Source organism: Chlamydotis macqueenii, chromosome 11 (assembly GCF_036417535.1).
Source record: "Chlamydotis macqueenii isolate bChlMac1 chromosome 11, bChlMac1.mat, whole genome shotgun sequence".
NCBI classification, from domain to species: Eukaryota; Metazoa; Chordata; class Aves; order Otidiformes; family Otididae; genus Chlamydotis; species Chlamydotis macqueenii.
In genome coordinates, this window is record NC_141566.1 from 18,514,477 (window position 1) to 18,532,858 (window position 18,382).

The following is an 18,382-nucleotide window of genomic DNA, read 5'->3' on the forward strand; positions in this document are numbered from 1 at the left end:
ATTATAAGAACATTGTTTCAACTTAATAAAAATCTTTTTACTGGTCACCTAAGAATATTCTGTTTTCTGAAGTGATAGAGTTCCTTTAATAGATAACAAGTAAGGTTAGCCTCTGCTACGTGAAACAAGTGGTCGATAATTCACAATAGTAATTACTCTGAAAATTTTCTCAAAAAGCTTGCGGTGTCCTTGCTATGGAAATATAGCTAATGGAAACTGAAGACTATAAAGCCACAGGAGGTGTTCTTCATGTAGTCAAACTAACACCAACGGTTTCCAAATTGTGAGTTCCTATGCCGTCCAAACTAAGATAATCTATGAATGTATCTATCAGACTTGTAGGGATTCACACTGTTCCAAATAAACCATCACTAGGTTCTACTGTGAATAGGTTAGTTAATATTCATGATGGAAATTTGTTTTTATCAACAAATTTTGGGATGAGACTGAATAGATAGCGCTACAAATGAATGCTAGTCTGTGTTTCTCCTCAACATGGCATACAAACAGGTTAGCTGGCCAGTACAAGTTTCTCCTTGCATCCTGCTGTCTGAATCAAGCATATCCTTACATTTAGGCTTCCAAAGCAGAAAAGGACACAGGACAATGTACAACAATATAATTCTTCAGGAATGTAATACAGAAGGTCTCTTCAAAAACAGATAAAGAATTCTCGGCTTGTTGTAGTCTAGCCCTAAAACTCTCTCATCATCCACGGTATCTAAATCTTGCTCTCACATTTTTCCAGTATATGTAATAACGGACAATGTCTGAGTGAATCCCTGCTGTTTTTGTTTTCTTGAGCAACATTTTATTTTAGTTACATTTTAGATTTCACACAAAATGTTCATTAGATCCTATCTGTCCTTTCTAGGGATCACTGTTGAAGAGTGACCAGCTGAATTTAGCAACATGTTAATCATCTGTCTGTATTATTCAAATGTATACACATTGTAACTTCCACTACTAAAATGGAAGTCAACTTTTTTCCTTCTCTTCCACTGCTTCCTAGTAATTTTTTTTTTTTTTTGTGAAAAGAACATTCAGATTGTCATTCCTATGCTCACAATTCCCTCCCTCTACAAGTAGCAAGTTAATTGATTCATTATGCCTTCCTTGGATCAATCCACTGTCCTTGCTCTATCAAACCAGAGAGGTCTTGTTTAAACTTAGATTCATCCAGTCCTAATTTCACCTGTCGGTAAGAAAGAAATCCCAGTTAATAGATGTTAAGTAGCAGTGGATTAACAAAGAGAAGCTTTGATTTTAATGGCTCTAAGCATAGGCCTTCTTTACTTTTGAATGGTTAAATTCTTCTAATTATTTAAACATTTTTTCCTGTAGATACCTGTAAACAATCAGTGAAAGAAACGTATCTCTGTAATTTCTGCTTCAAAGTTGAGATTGAAACTACAGTTTAATTTCACATGATGCTAAGTTCAGCTTAATGTAATGCTTCTTTATACAGACACACAAAGAATTATCCAGTGTGATATAATGTCATAAATTGGGGAATTTTCAGTGAACTGAGCCAGTTCACCAAACATCAGTTTGTCATGTGACTAAAAAGATGGATCTCTAAACTGCACTGAACACTGAAAAATTAACTACTTCAAAATAAATCAATATGGTTTTAGATAAAAGAGTGACAGTAATGGAGTCATCTGTAACTTCAGCCATTTCAATGACACTTGCATTCACAGTTAACCTCCCGTTTCATGTTGCCTACCCTCTTAACGATGACCTGGAATGAAAACCAGAGAAATGGAGTTTTCTAAAGCTTTGTGCATTGACCTTACTCTGCTTTCCCAGAAGTCAATGCACTGAAAGTGGCGTTAGCCTGCACAGTTTTGAAAAGCCCATCTTAAGCATGTACCGAAATAAGAATTTCTGAAGAACAGGAATAATTTCATGGTCTACAAGTGATGCTCAGGAGCAACAGTCTCCTCTGAACTCACCATAATATGAGTACTCATTCACTAAGATAATCAAGTTCCAGTGCTTTGAGTCACTAAAAGTAGGTAACAGAGTGAGCTAAAAGCATATAATAATCCTCGATTACAAAATTCAACAATTTACTTAAATACTTCCACTACCGTATCTTCATTTTGTGTTTATTGTTCAGTATTTGAGATCATGCAAAGATGCTTGGTTTCATATAAAACACCAAATATTTCCTGATAAAGCAATAGCAACCTTTTGCCACTGACCAAATAAATAAAATGTAAGATGGCAAAGCGCAGTGAAGGACAATTGATTCTAAAATTTTAACCTATAAAATTTTGTAGCTAAAATTAATGCAGCAGGATAGGACGGAAGAAACTGGTAGCAGAGATTATCACACTGGTTTCAAGGCATGTGAAGAAACAAACACACACACACAAATAACCTACAAAAAGGGCACTGGGGGAAAAAAGATATCCCTATAGCAGTCTAATAATGAAAGAAAAATGGACATAATGAAAATGAACCTCCATTAATATAATTTTCCAAAAGATCTTTCCTTTTTTTTTTTTTTTTTATTAAATTTCAACTCATACATCAAAGTGAGTGAGAACTCAACTGACTGGTTTGCTGCCGAAGAGCTGCAGATTGCTTCTGAATGAAGAAAATTGTGTGGGACTGCATTGGGTTTTTAAAGGTCAGCAAGACACCTTACGCTCTGGTATTGTTCTCATTTCAGAGGGCTTTTTCTCTTGAGGTTCCATCCCCTTGTAGTTTTCTTACAGTGCAAAGCTGTGAACAAATATGCAGTATGATGTGTAGTATCACACAGATGTCTTTACAGAGTATCATTCTACTTCATTATTAGACTTTTTTCTTGGTCTTTTATTCATACAATAAAAGCATGTTATTTCTTCAAACTAGAAGAAAGCGAATGAGATGAAGCATCAAATAATAACTGTACCTTTGATTTTCCATATAAAAAATTCAAGATGCGGCCCTAAAGAAACAAAAACTAGCCAAATAATAAATAGTAATAATACAAGTTATTTTTTAGGGTTTTCTAAAACACAGCCATCAGAAGTATCAGGACTACTCAGGAAAGTTCAGGTTTGAAACCTCTCCAGTTCCAAAACGTATCACAGCGTAAGAGCAGCTTTACCACAGCACTCCAACGTATGTAAAACCTCACATGACGGGAGCTGCACTTAGGCTGAAGATATAGTTTAACTGTCAGATGCTTTCAGATTTTGAAATTTGAGATTTCAGACTTTGAAATCCTTCTGGATATCACAATAAATGTGGTAATTAATATCACATAGGATGGAAGTTTCTGAGATTTGGGATGTCTATCTCTGGCAACAGTAAAAGAGCAATGGACTATTTTGATAAAACACAGAATTGTATTACAGTGGAGTTTAAGTTCGGTTTTCCTGCATCGTAAGGTTCTTCTCACCCCACATCGTACTCCTTCCAAAGGAAGGATTAAGTAAAAACTGCTTAACACACATGAAAATACCTCAACTTTACCAAAAGCTGTGCAAAGCAACAAGTTTCTTCTGCTTCAAAAATTTCCGTGACATTTTAGGAATTTTTAGCTTTAATTTGGATAAAATCCTCCCCCTCAATGTGTCCGCTTCCCGTTTTCTTATCACTCTACTGCCAACTTCTGCTCCTACACTTTTGCATAAAAATGTAACTGTGCTGCTCAGTATTCCAAAGGTTTCTGGGAAGCGGAAACAGGCAACAGGCACCTCAGAATTACACCGATGAATTCTCATTCTTAGTCCAGTTTTTCCAAAAGCAGTCCAGGTGGCATATTCCAAAAGAAACACGAACTCTTTAAAACCATTAACTTGATTTAGGCGTCGACAGTAGTACGTATGTGGCAAAATGCCTAGTGTTTTCTGAAAACAAGTTTTCTATTACACTGTTTCTCCCAAAACGTTTCCTGCAAGTTATGAAGTAGCAGCACAGGAATACAGCTTGAGAAGACACTGTCTCTGACCTCTTTTACAACATGACATGAACTTTATCTCGTAATGATGTGCTGGGAAAGAGGCTTACTAAACTGATTGGTGCCTCATTGACTGAGCTCAACAGTGAATCCTGTCAGCAAGCTAAGTGAACGGCATTTTCTCCAAAGGTTAGATGCTATCAAAGAAAACAAAAACATGCGTGTTGACATCTGTGAACTTTGAAAAAAAAGAAAGTGATTACACCATCCACACTGCCTGAAGAAAACATTTCTCACTTTCTTCTCAGGCATCGTTTTTGGATTATTGGAACGTATCAGGATCCACTGCAGGCTGCCTGCTAGCAATATGGAGACATGTGCTGTTACACTAAGTACATGCTCTCCAAAATTCTTTTTACTTTTTTGATAAATATATAGGTGATAAATTATATGCCCAAATAAACAAGTAGAACAAATCCACTTGAATCTTTACCAGTTTATGGCAAAGAGTAAGGGAGGTGAATCAGACTGATGGAAATAAACATACCAAAATGATGTGAGAAGAGAAATTACTTCAAAGGTAAGAAATATGATTGTTATAACAGAGCATATGAAATGTTTATTCTACAAAAATAAAGGAAAATATCAGATAATTTATTTTTTCTTTACACAGTAAAGTTTACTAATACTTCAAACAACTTCTAACAACACAGATGGAATAAGCACCCTAACACTGGAGTCAATGGATGTCAAAATATCTGAGTACAATACTTCTACTCAGTTTGAAAACTCTTCTCAGCATTATCTATCATGTAATTACCTCGGCTCTGTCTAACTGAGATTATATATGCCTATAGTACTTGCTGGGGGCCACAAATATCAGAAGCCATGGGTTTGAAAAACAAGGGACTTTCTAAGAGAAGGAAAGCAAGATCGAGGACACGTGGTAGTGGGAAAAAGATAAGGGACACCTGGTGGTGGTTGGAGGACCTATGGGTATAAAAGCACGGAAACGGTCAGAATAGTCGGCTCTCTGCCTAGCGTGCAGTAGGGTCTGAGACTACGCTCCAACAAGTACTGAAGGTGTCATAGCTTCAAAATGTTCTCAGTTTTGTGAGCCCTACTTTTTTTTTTAATTATATTTCAGAAACCATCTTACTCAGCTTTAGCTATCTAAAAGCTAAGTGTTCATACTTTCCCCCTACAGTACATAGAGAATGACTCCTCCAGCCTATGCTAGGTATCTGAGGCAGCTACAGCAATGATTCTCTAGGTGTGTCTTTTCCTTCACCCCCTACAGAAGAAATGAATTCCAAACTAAATCCTTCGTAAAAAAAAATAATATTTCTGCTACCCTTATAGTCATCCAAAAGGGAAACTATTACCACTTGGAAGAAGTCACTATGAGATTCTGATGTCCATCTTCAACATAAAGCACTATATAATAAGAAGTGAGTAACAGGGCCGTATGTGCTCTGCTCATTCTCCCTCCACAAGCTTGCGCTTCGGCCCACTGACAGTTGAGTATCAGGCCTGATACAACAGTTTCTGATCCAGTATGTCAGCCAATCTGCTCTAAATTTGCAGAAGGGAACCAAGTAACCCAAAGACAGTAAAATGTAAAGTAAAACAAACCCGTCAATTTTCATTTCATTTCAGCATTTCTCCTACTACAGTACGTAAAACCCGTTCACCACCAGTCTAAGGGATCCAGTATGATCATTGCCTCAGTGAGATACCGTCACCTCAATACGGCCCATTTACTTCGCATAAACACCATGGTTACAGTCAATGTACTTGTCAATCAGAAATCTGTCTTCCATTATGAAAACCCCATTCATCCTCAACAACACTCCAAACAGCAGGGCTATGAAACTCAGTGGTTTTTTTTTTTTTTATTTTCTCTGTTATTTACTTAGCAAAGAAGGGGTATTTCATATCCATCCATCTGCTTTTGGATATTCTCTCAAAATTTTATTACCATATGTCCTATTGATTCACCTTTCCTTCTCACTATCCTCTTCCGGTCACAGCTGGTGTACAGCTGACCTGTAAGGTTTTGCAGTTTGTATTTGTCTCTAATTCAACAACTACTGGTTGATCCAACTATTTAAGCTGCATCAACCAGTCCCTCCCTTTCAAAACCAAAATTGCTATCAAGCTCTTCTGACTTTTTTTCTTTTTCTTCTCATCTCCAGCCACAGTATGGCTAGGACAAAAACAATTACAAAAAGGAAAATCCATACAAAGCCTACAACCGCACACAAGTCATGGAACAGAAACAGCGTAAGACCATCTTCCACAACCCCTGTGGAAGACTACAAGACATTCACTTGTGAATTCCCACCACAGAACATTTTTTTTATTGGTAGTGGAACACCCTGTTCCAGCTCCTGAATAACCCCCTTAACGAAGTCCGTATCAAGTGCATTACACTGGCAGATAAAACTAGAAATAAGGAGAAACCAATTAAAAAATTAAAAACAGACTAATAACCCTCTTCTTCACCCATGGAACCTAGCACTGCTAAGGCGTATAAACTAAAAGTGACTAGCCAGATATTTATTTTGTGAATTATTTCCAGAGGAAAAAGTATTTACATCAAAACCAGTTCAAATACTACAGAAGTCCTTTGGAATAACAGGTTACACAGATTTACCCATAAGGTTGTGACAACCATTGGTAAGTTCTGATTTATTAATAGAACATTTTGTATTTGAATATGAAAGTACTGAATCTAATTTTTAAATTATTTTTTTGGATCAGATGAGAGGCAGCTGAATTTCAGGTTCACATTTCAGCACATAAAGTACTAAACGAAATACCTCCATTAAATATAGATCTACATTCTTGACTTGTAGTCTTTAAACCTGCCTGATGGAAAATAAAGAATAAGTGGCATTTTTCATCAGGATTTTATCTTGATAAAAAGTCCTTTTTGCAGATATATTTGATATTCATTATGTTCCTTTAGCAGCCTCTGTATCTCAAATGTTATCAAATCCTGGCAGAATCTTTTCATCTTAATAATACAAAAGTAGACTTTGTGTTCTGAAACCTATTTTGTTCAGATTATCAATAGGAAACGTTTGAGTGGCATAGGGAAAGGAAAACCAGTTCTGATTAAATCTGAGAGATTTTATTTGGGCCGGTTTCGCAAAGAGAAGAGGTTATATATCTGTTATGGCATATGACAGACTTTTTCTGGCCATTATTTTTTATATAGACTATTGGACTATTATCTTCAGGAATGAGTGCAGGTAGCTTTCCAGTAAGTTCTGCAATTGTGGCTTTGATGAATACCTCCAGTTTATCCAGCAGTGGGATTCTGTCTTTCAATCCACAACAGTGACCAAGTTATTCTGGCCCCAAAACCAAAAGCGACATGTGTTGCACGTTACCCAAAGCAACTACAAAGGACTTCACCAAAAGACTAAAACAGCAGTCGCCTTCTACTATTTTTATTTTATTTCCATGTGATGTCCGCTCTAATTATACCTAACTTTAGGAAGGCAATGATTCATCAGTTCCTATAAAAGTTTCCCATGTTCTTTCAACAATTTTCTTCCTGTTAAAGAATAGATGTTAATGAGTTGTACCTAGTAAAAAAATTGTAATTACTGTACTACAATATTTCTCCATGCTACTGCAAACCATGCTCTGGGTTTGTGTATTGCTCAAAAATAACTTAAGTATAAACACATTTAATGAAAAGATAAATATAACTCATAAGTAATAAACAATAAGTGGACAAAGTTTCTGTTACAGCTAATGTTTTTTTTAAAATATATTAATATAATATTCAAATAGTTCACTGCTCTCTCTTAATAGTTTTCCCTTTCTTTGTTCTAGAATTTTAATTTTTAATAATTTCAATGCAGGATTAAAACCCAGAGAAGTAAGTTTTAAAGACGTACATAAGATCAAAAGATGTCACTAGTTTAAGCTTTTCAAACTGACTTACAAGTCACAGAACAGGACACAAGTGCCTGCTATATAAAATACATACAACATAGATTTGCACTGGTTCTGTACCCAGCACTGAATCATTTCAAAATATTGGGCTGAATTTGAGGATCTAGATTACTTCATACCTTACATCAAACAGCCAAAGAGCTGTAAGAAAGTATATGTATAGAGTCCAGTAAAAAATATATATATATATTTTAGGCTACTGCATAACATATTCTGTACTTGGGAAAAACCCTCAAGCATGAAAACACTCCCAAACAACAAAACCAAAACAAAGCAAAGAAAAAGAAAGGGAAAAGAGAATAAAAAATGTTTACATTTGCAACTATTCATCAAGTTGTCATTTCAGAGTTACCTTCTAGGCTATCTCAATGCTTCAAAATCTTTTTGACCTTTCAAACAGAAACTTTTATCAAGACATTTGCAAGCAAGAACTGCATCCTTTCCCATGTTTGCGAAGCTTTCCTCAAAGGGAATTTCATTTCACCTCTTCTCCTGATCCATGCGGTAACTCCACTGAGAGGGAGTAAATTACTTGACATGGGCCCTGTGTAAATACCAGGATTTGCAGGACTTGATAAATTATGTCCCCTGTTACTCAATTCAACTACCTATTGACTATGAAATTTAGTAAATTCCATGAAGTTCAGTAGTCATAGCAGATGGCCACCATCCAGTGGACAGCATACCTAGGAATGCTTTTCCCTGCACATTTTCCCAGTGGAAAGAGAACATAAAACAAGTTTTGGATTTATTCCTTCCCTTGTTTTTCCCTGACCAGCTCCTCAACTGATTCGCATGCTCAGAGTCATTTAGCCCTGAGCTTTAGGATTTTCTCTTTCCTTCATTTTAGATACAGGGATGCAGTTTACAAAGAAAGTTTTAAGAATGAAATTCAATTTGATTTATATGTAAATGGAAAAAATAAACAGGAAATAAATTACAAGGGTTTTGAGGAAAACATGTGGTTCTTTCATCAGAAATTTTGAATAATAGTTTTGGAGTTTCTTTGAAAAGAAGTAAGATAAAAATAGAATATTAAAAAGAAACATTAATTTTTGCTTAAAGTTAATTCCATTAAGTGACAAAAGAGGTGTCTGAAAAACATTGAGGTAGAGACAGCCATTTAACTGCAGAAGCATAAAATAATTATCTACAGTCACAAAAAAAAAAAAGCATCAACAATGTGAATTACATCTTGCAAAAAACCCAAAAATATTTGGTTTAGTCAGCTTTACATTTTTTCCTACTAAAATAAAAATTAAATCAATCTAATATAATTTTAAAATTTAATACTTTTCCCCTCCTCTTAAAATATAAATATGCTTATTCCTTAAGGGATTTTATATGCCAAAGGGAAGAGTTTTAACATAGAATATACCAACTTTCTTTGAGGTATTCTCTAGTTTGCCACTGACAAAGAACAAAAGCTTAAAACTTTGGATTTCTAAAAATGGACTGTGCAGGTTGATTCTGTTTGTGGTACACAGACAGATTTCACTCAAGTAGTGAATGCCCTCTGAAAATAAAGCTCCAAAGGGGCTTTGTTTTTCCATGATAAAATTTTAGATTCTCCCATCTATCTCAAGAAGAATTATGTTCTTCCTGAGTAAGATTATTGCAGTTCATTCTGTGAAATTCCACAGTTATCATATCCTCATGTGAATTTAATAAAGCTTAGCCTTAGCTGCTCTTGAACAGCAGCCAAGCATTTGATTTGTTCTATTTAATTTTATTCATTTATACGCTTCTTGCTACCATCTGGAATAACGAAAACAAATAGTTCAAGCAGTTAATGTGTTAAAAAGGGGCAATGAAATAATGAAACATTCTTCTCCAATCCCCCCACCCCATTTACTCCGTTTCTTTCATATCCATTTCAGAAGTCATGTTGCCATTTCCTAATTCCAAAAAGACTTTCTGTAAGAGGATTGTCAGGACAGATGTTGGAACCCTTACACAACCGAGCACGTGCTGTCTTATCCATGTTCAGTGTTTCAAAGCCAAAATACCGTAACTAATAAATCATGCTTCGTAGCTGAAAGCAAACAGATAATTGCACCATTGTATATCTTGTATACAGACAACATCAAAAGAATATCTTTCCCTCCAATTACATTTTCTTTTTTTTTTAATTGTTATTGACAGCATTATTCTGTCATCTCTATCTGCTTTTAATATCCAACCTTCACAGTAAGTTTCTGAAAAGGTTTGATTGACACATTACTTTTTGGGTAAAACAATCACAACTATGTCAACTTATCGGTGTTTTCACCAGTAGAACTAGATGGAACCCATATGAAAACTCACAAGATATTTATGAAATAAAGATGAGTACAGAAGTTGATGAGCCATGCAAGTGTGCAGGTAACAGTGCTCTTTCAGACTTTTTCCTGAAAACGTATATAAATAGATATATGCCAAATATTTATATCTATAAGGAAACTGAATTCATTTTGATATTTATGCATATAAGTAGAAGATCCATAAAACAAATTAAGATTCTGATTTCCGCTGAGACACTTACATATACTTGAGAATTCAGAAATATTAAACATTCATACTGACGTAGGACTGTATTCCAAGAGGATCTCAGAAATGGGCTGAACAGGAAGAAGTACTTTCTTGAAAGTATTGATGTAGCAAAGAGTCAAGTTCTTCCAAATATGCTTAGTTTTCAGCATTAGTTTAAAATTCATTTGTGTGAATGTTCACAGATTCTGTACTAGCAACAACACAGAGTGACACAAAATAAAGTGTGATGATGCAACACACTACTGTCTGCATTAAAACAGAAAGAGTGCAAAAGACATGAAGACTGAAAAAGATGAAGACATGTTTGGTGAAGCACGATTAAGACAGCTGAAGACTGTTCCCTATCTAGAAGTGAAGAGCAAGACAGATACAGACAAAAGTGAGACTGTAAGGACAGAGCTTATCCTGCAGCTTCCTTAGGTGAAGCAGTTCAGTTTTATCTTTCAAAATGAAGCCATGTTCAAGACAGGAAGGAAAGAACGAAGAAAGAAAAACTACCTGAACACATGAGGGCCTCACTAGAGCTGACTGGAAAGTTTCACTTTATCCCATCGTGACTTTTTCAACTGGGAAGGCAGCGAACAAGTCTCTTGTTTGAGAGCTCACCATACAATAATTCTCAGTCTGACTGAGCATGTATGCTGTCTGGGACACCACACACACCTTTGTCAAAGAAACAAAGAGATATGACTGAAATACAATGAATGACTGATCTGCTTTAACGACTTCCATTCAAAACAGACTTCGGTAGATTGTATCTAAGGCCCCAGAAAAGGTTTCACTGGTACTCAAGTACTTCATATCAATCTGTAAAGTATATGCATGCTCCTTCATTAGAAATCAAACACAAGCAAGGGAAATTCCAATTAAGATCGGGGAGGGGGGGAGTGGGGGGGGGGGGGGGAAATCACTATGGGGTTAGTTAGTCAAATAGGAACTAGTGTTTCAGAAAGGTTTTGGAATCTCCACCCTTAGAGATAGCCAGAATTCAACTAAACAACATCCAGAGCAAACTGATCCAAACTAGCCTAGTTCTGAGCATCGTGATTGGACTAGGTGACTGCCACAGGTCCTTCTGCGTCTCAATTATTCTATGATTCCATGATCTATAATCTTTAAAGACTCTGATATAACAAATAGAAGTATATTCTGTGACTCACCAACATATCCTAGATGGTTGTAATACATTGTCAAAGATTTATACATCTGATATTAATTCCTTCGGTTATTATCACAGTGCCTTCGTAAAACATCAAGTTGACACAATGCCCTGTGCAAGAACTTACACATGTCTGGACTGTTACAAAAAAACCCATCACAGTGTCAATATATTAATAAAAAATTAGGGAAACATACAAATAAGACAATTCTAAACTCTCTATTAGAGACCAGAAAACAAGAATCTCATGCTGTCAGACCATACAAATATTCTTCTAAACCATGAAAGAACAAAGCTAATATTTCATGAACAGGACACAACTAACTTGAGTTAGGAACCTGGTGAAAGGAATATTACATAGAAGTGGTCTTAAAATAAACTTGATGAGGAAAAGGAATTGAATTGGCAACAACCACTCATCAGGTATTACTTCACAACTTTGGCCATAAAACAACCAAAGAATGTTACTGCCTTCTTAAAATGGATTCATCACATACTTAGAACTTATCATCTCTTTGTTAATAAGTTTGAAGGAATCCTCAAGCCTAATGTTTTCAAAATTAGTAGGTGTAATGATCGCCCCATTTGTAAGTAAATCCCAATCTGTTTATCCATGCTTTTTAATTAGTCACAATGTAATTTTGCTAGATTAAAAAAAAAAAATCTACTTTGTGCCATTAAAAAAATCCATTCAGCCATGCTACTAAACAGCAAGAAGTATCTGAGAATACGCCCTTTTAGAGAAAAAAAGCATTTGAAAAGTATTAGAAATTTACCTTCTTTTTGTGTGTATAGCTACGTATAGGCTTCTATAGCCCCATAATGTATAAAATAAATAATCTTTAGTGTGAAGAATAAAGATCCACATAGAAGCTATTATCTTACTTCAATGTGTCTAATGGGACATACTTCTGAAAAGTATTAGATATCTGTATTTGGAAGAGTTGCTTACTGCTATTTTGAGGGAGGAAAATGGGATTTTCTTGTACGATAGATGGTAAATCCATTGTTCTCACTCAGTTCTAAAAAATATTGCAGATCCAGCTGACTCAGCAAGCACTGCAGAACAGCGAATACAACGCTGATCACTGCTGCTAATAACAATATCAGACATACCTTTACAAGTAGCAGCGGCTCTTAGTTGCAGCTCTCACTGAGTTCAACACAAGTTGGAAGAAACATTTCTCCTATAAATTGTAGTGGTTTTGGCATCTAACTATGAAATCAATAGCAATCAAAATCTCAGCAGGCTATAGAAGTTACTGCCTCCTTTCTGCTAGCCTGAGAACACAATCCAATGTTTTCCTCCCCTCTCCAAGTCTTGTTTACAAATATACTTTGTTTACAAATATACTATCGAAAATAGAAAAGCACTTTCCCAGCTTCAGTTTGATTCATTGGTAGGTTTGCGACAGCTAGTTTCATGTTAACCCTCCCAAAACCAGATGCTTTTGAAAACAGAAGATAGAATCACAGAAGCGTCATGGTTGGATGGGACCCTCCAAGGCCATCCAGTCCAACCCTCCTGCAAGGAGCAGGGACATCCCCAACTAGATCAGGTTGCTCAACCTGGCCTTGAACGTTTCCAGGGATGGGGCATCCACCACGTCTCTGCGCAACCTGTGCCAGTGTTCTACCACCCTCAGCACAAAAACTTTTTTCCTTCTATCAAATCTAAATCTACCTCCTACTATTTTAAAACCATTACCTCTCATTCTATCACAACAGACCTTGCTGAAATGTTTCTCCCCATCTTTCTTGTAGGCCCCTTTAGGTACTAGAAGACCACTATAAGGTCTCCCCGGAGCCTCCTCTTCTCCAGGCTGAACAGCCCCAACTCTCTCAGCCTGTCGTCATAGGAAAGGTGCTCCAGCCCTCTGATCATCTTCGTGGCCTCCTCTGGACCCTTTCCAACTGGTCCATGCCCTTCTCATGCTGGGGGCTCCAGAGTTGGGCACAGTACTCCAGGTGGGATCTCACCTGGAGAACACATATGCATGTGTACGCATACATTCAAATTTAGCAGGTAACATTCTGCTACCTTTATCCATGATAATAAATCCACACCAATCCAATTAAGAAAATATGTCAGAATATGTCAGAATGTGACTCCAAACTACATCAGCCAAGATGTGGCACTACATCTCTGATGTGGCACTTCAGATTCTGACAGAGCTATCTTGCCACAATAAAAATTATACCCTAACAAGGTCTTCCTTTTCTCTCACCCCTTTCTACACCAATACCACCCAAGGCCTGCACAGGATCACGACCTTGTCTATACAGACCTTGGCAACTTTGATTGACAGGCAGTGACAACAGATACACAGCACTGAATAGGTGAGGCACGGGTATTTTTCATTTACCGGCGGGTTAAGAATCTGTACTGCTGTTGTATTCTATTAGTTTCTTTCAAATACCTAAAGATGCTTTCTTGTACCTTAGCAATTAAGATCACACAAATCACGTTACAAACAAATTGATTTGAAAATATAGAATAATTTGAGTGTTCGTCCCCCCAAAAAGTAAAACCACAGTACCACATGCATGTAAGCCAAAAAGTCCTCTTAACTTCAAGTCAGATCTTCTAGTACAACTCCACCAATGGCATGCTCCCAAATACACAGAAATTTTGGTATATCATACAATGACACAACGTAATTCTCGAAAATTAATGAAATACTCAGATTTTTTCTTATTTTATAAGAAGCTATTTTATAAGTTCCACTTCTGTCAGAAAATATTCAGCTGTTATTTTGTATTTAACTGTAATTAATTTATATTTTAAAAAGTAAAATATTTAATTGTCATTTAATACAAAATAACAGATAAAGAGATTGTGATACTATGTGGTTAGAATAAAGATTTTTTTTGTTTCCCTGAATTGCTTCCCCCTATAAAGTATGTCTAAGTCATTGAAGGCATGTGTTTTCCTGAATATTTCCAATTACTCAAATGCTCTAAAAGTTTAAAAGAAAAGAAGTTCCAAATTCCATTCACCTGTTTGAAGTTCTTCTGTCCACTGGTCATTTGCTTATCTGAAACACACAGGCACTAGTGTCTGGATAAGACCAGAATTTCTCCTGTTCTTTTCTTTTTAGCAGTAGAGGAAGAGAGAAAGAAGAGACATTCTTTATGAATCAGCCTGTGAATGCATTAGATATGGATCTAGGAAAAATATTTTTGTTTGAGAAAGTCTATGATTGGAGTCTTTCAGATCCATATTAATGTCTGTGTGCCTATACGCCTGCAACTTGTTTGCTATTGATGCACACAGATAAAAGGGAAGTTTTCGTACTGCTAGACAATAAAAAAGAGGAAATTCCTTTGAGGACAGCTCTTAGATTCAAATTTCATGTCAGAGTCTGATGATCATATCAAGAACAAAGAGAGTATCACAGCCCAGAAGGAAACAGAGAACATAAGCAGAGGGCTGTTCACCCATCTGACAGCCACGGGCATCTCTTAGCAGAGAAAGATGAAAACTATGCTGAGAAAACTGACTGGAATTCAGCTCATAATTCTTAGCTGCAATTCAGTGGTGGGAAATCAAAGCTCATCTCTTTGACATCATCATCCAGTTTTTATTGGAAACAAGTTATTTGAGCTTTAACGAACACCTTCCATAAAAATGAAAAACATACTAAATATAAATGAATAAAATCTATTTAAGGATTGTAGAAAGTCAGTAGCACCCCTGAAAAATTCCTGATAACACACTTACTTAATATCCATCTGTATGAATATAAATAACTGAATCTGATTTACAACTGTGAAACGAGCAGAAGCTCACAATTGGGAGGAAATACGGAAACATCATTCTCGTGACATTTTCAGTGGCAAGATTTAAGAAAAAGAATCTATATAATAGAAAAAATAGTATTATAGAATAGGAAGTATTGGAATAAGTAAAAGCGAAACAGTGAAAGAAAAATAACTGAAATTCAAAACTGTACTTATCGTATTTTATCCTAACCTCCAGGTTATCAAGAGTCACTCTCTAATACAGTGAGGACCCAGTACACTCTCAGAAGGGAAGACCGATCTTTCCAGCTCTCAAACACTGTGGTCAAGTGAAACCTTAGTGCTTGGCCATCTTTCATAGCGAGATACACTGGGTACTGAAATACGCACGTACCTACAGCTATATTCTATGTAATATATACTGCCTATAACCTTTGCTAACGGAATACACGATAGATGTGTATACACACCCTCAGGCTCATTCTTTCTATACATGTGCACACAAAATACATACATTCAGAGGTACAGATACAAAAGCACTACATCTGTCTCTCTCTCTCTAGCCCTGAACACTGTATAAACACCCACACATGCATGTAAACGTTGTTAGAAGATGTACAACTCTTGGAATTCCTGCTTAGATCAGATTCCTTGAAAGAAAATGTAGACAAAATAAATGTACTGCTAAGGAGTATGAGGTTTTGAAAGAAGCATATTTCTTTAGATTATTAGAAGGCTTTACAGTTCATTATGTATGGTAAAGTTATTTTAATAATAGAGGTCCTAATCACTGTAAAAAACCCTCAGTAATTGTGTAGATTCGATGGTGTGCATGCACTAAGCAAAGAGGCCAGAAGTGTATTTAAAAACAGTGCTTCTCCAGAAGGTATACAAATAAAATCTTCAAACAAAATTTATTTCAGAAATAGATAAATAAGACATAAAGGAACAGTGCTCGGTAATTCAATATGAAAGCAAAAATATATATTAAAAAAATACTTGTTAAAAAGATTTTACAAATAATACTTAAGACCGGGACATACCATAAATATATGCTTTATGGTAAAATGGGAAATCACTGAAAATGTGTAACAAAAAACCCCCGCAGCATTACAGTTTATGTTAAAAAAATAATTCTATTTACATCAGAAAACAGCTTTGTTCCTGACAGCACCCTACTGCCCTTCAGCAGTTCTCCACTCAATTAAATTCAGAAGAATTTAAAGATATCCTCTGAAGTCCAATATATGTTCTGATATGATAGGCAGCTTTCATACAAACTGCAGATTGTGCGCCACAGCTTTCCCTTGGAGTGACTCACTTGATACAGGGTGTGTTTGAGACGGAGTGGCATTGAGCTTTGGTAGACACATTCCTATGAAATCCAGGCACGGACCACATGACACAGGATGCAGAACGGCAGATCTGCATGCCATCTTTGGCTGCTGGCATTGTAGGGCTAAAAGCAGCAATGCAACTTACTTACTCTGGAAAACTGGCAATAAATAAAGAACTGTTCTTTTTGCTGAGCCACACGTAGCACTGTAACTAACCAAAACCAAACTCTAGGACTTCACCTACAGGTACAGACCTGTCTGCACTGGTGACAGGGTTGGCAATGTGCACTAGATAAAGGATGAATCTCTGTAGAAGTTTACTGAGATGATGTTAAGTAATAATATGTGCAGGCTGAAGTACAATAAAATAATTTAGAAAGTATGACTGATACTTTAAAGAAAATATAATTAGTTTTCCATTTCAAAAGCAGCATTTGGTCAACCCAGTGACTTTTACTCTTGATTTACTCTGACTCCTGTGCAGTCAGAAAACAGCATTTCTGTCGGTGAAAACATTTGAGGAAAAGTTGGTTTTGACACACATACACCTAGCTTTGATTTAGTATACTAATTTAAAAAAAATCAGCAAAAACAAAACAAAACATGAAACTACATAAAAAATTTTGAGTGGCCTCCATTTAGCCTTCACACCACTGAAAAGCGCAGAAATAAATATTTGGCATACATAGACATTAAGTCAGTACACAAGGTTTTCATGAAACTTTCATGAACCCATGTAACCTTTGAAGGGAACAAGCTCTCTGAATGAGTCTTACGCCTGTCTATGAAATACTTAGTTTTTAAAAAGTGCTCAGATGTAAAAAAATAAAAACAGCAAGTGAGGAAGCACATGAGAATGAACCACTTAAGAGGCTGCTGGCTTTTCCCTTAGAACATTTGCTGGGTTACATTTGGCTGTGCTTACTCATGAGAGAACTAGAAGAGAGTTTCATGATTTGGACCAATAATCCAACCACTTGATGTACCTTTTATTTCATTCTTGTAATTTTTTTCAAGTTTTAAATCACCTTAGATTCTTCTAGAACTATTTATTGGTAGACTAGAACCATATGACGAGTGAAATACTAAGAAAAAGGCAAACCTTCAGCTAGGCTAAAAGCAGAACCAGGAATCTCATAACAAATATTTTTCTCAGAAAGTAGCTGGCATATTTGAATTAGAAAGGTACTTATCAAAAGTTCTCGTCATACTCAGTGTAAGAAAGTAGGCACTTCTAGATAGCATGTAGTCCTAAAATAAATGTATACTGTACCTATGCCTTTTCATGACCAGAGGAAAAACTGAGGGCAACTATACAACGGCTTGAGATGACTAAGTTAAATGCTTGAAATTAGATTAGACTAACCTAGCTCAGTATCTCCCCTCAGTGTCCTTCAATTAAAAAAAAAAAGTTTCAAATTATTTGGTTCTGTTCTTTAACAAACATTAATTTTATGTATACGAGTTTTCTCATAAAAGAAAACCAACTTAATTATCATAACGACAGAAATCCAAAGATTAAAAAAAACAAAGAAAAACTGGAAATTGAAAGGCTCTTAAATCCTACCATTTTCTTGTCTAACAACTCTACTAGGTCAAAGGGTTATTATTCTTAACAAACACCTTTGAGCGCTTCCCATCACCCACCTACCAAGCATCTAAGCGAATAATTGTAACAATTGTAACAGCAATAAGGAGGCCTAATCTTCATTACACTAAACAATACTTAGAAAA

The 18,382-nt window shown here is 36.0% G+C and overlaps 1 protein-coding gene across 1 annotated transcript in view; it reads right to left on the minus strand.

Annotated features, from left to right (window-relative positions):
- The window catches only part of PCDH11X (protocadherin 11 X-linked), a 495,288-nt gene that overhangs the window by 390,518 nt on the left and 86,388 nt on the right, over positions 1 to 18,382 (minus strand). The window lies entirely within an intron of this gene.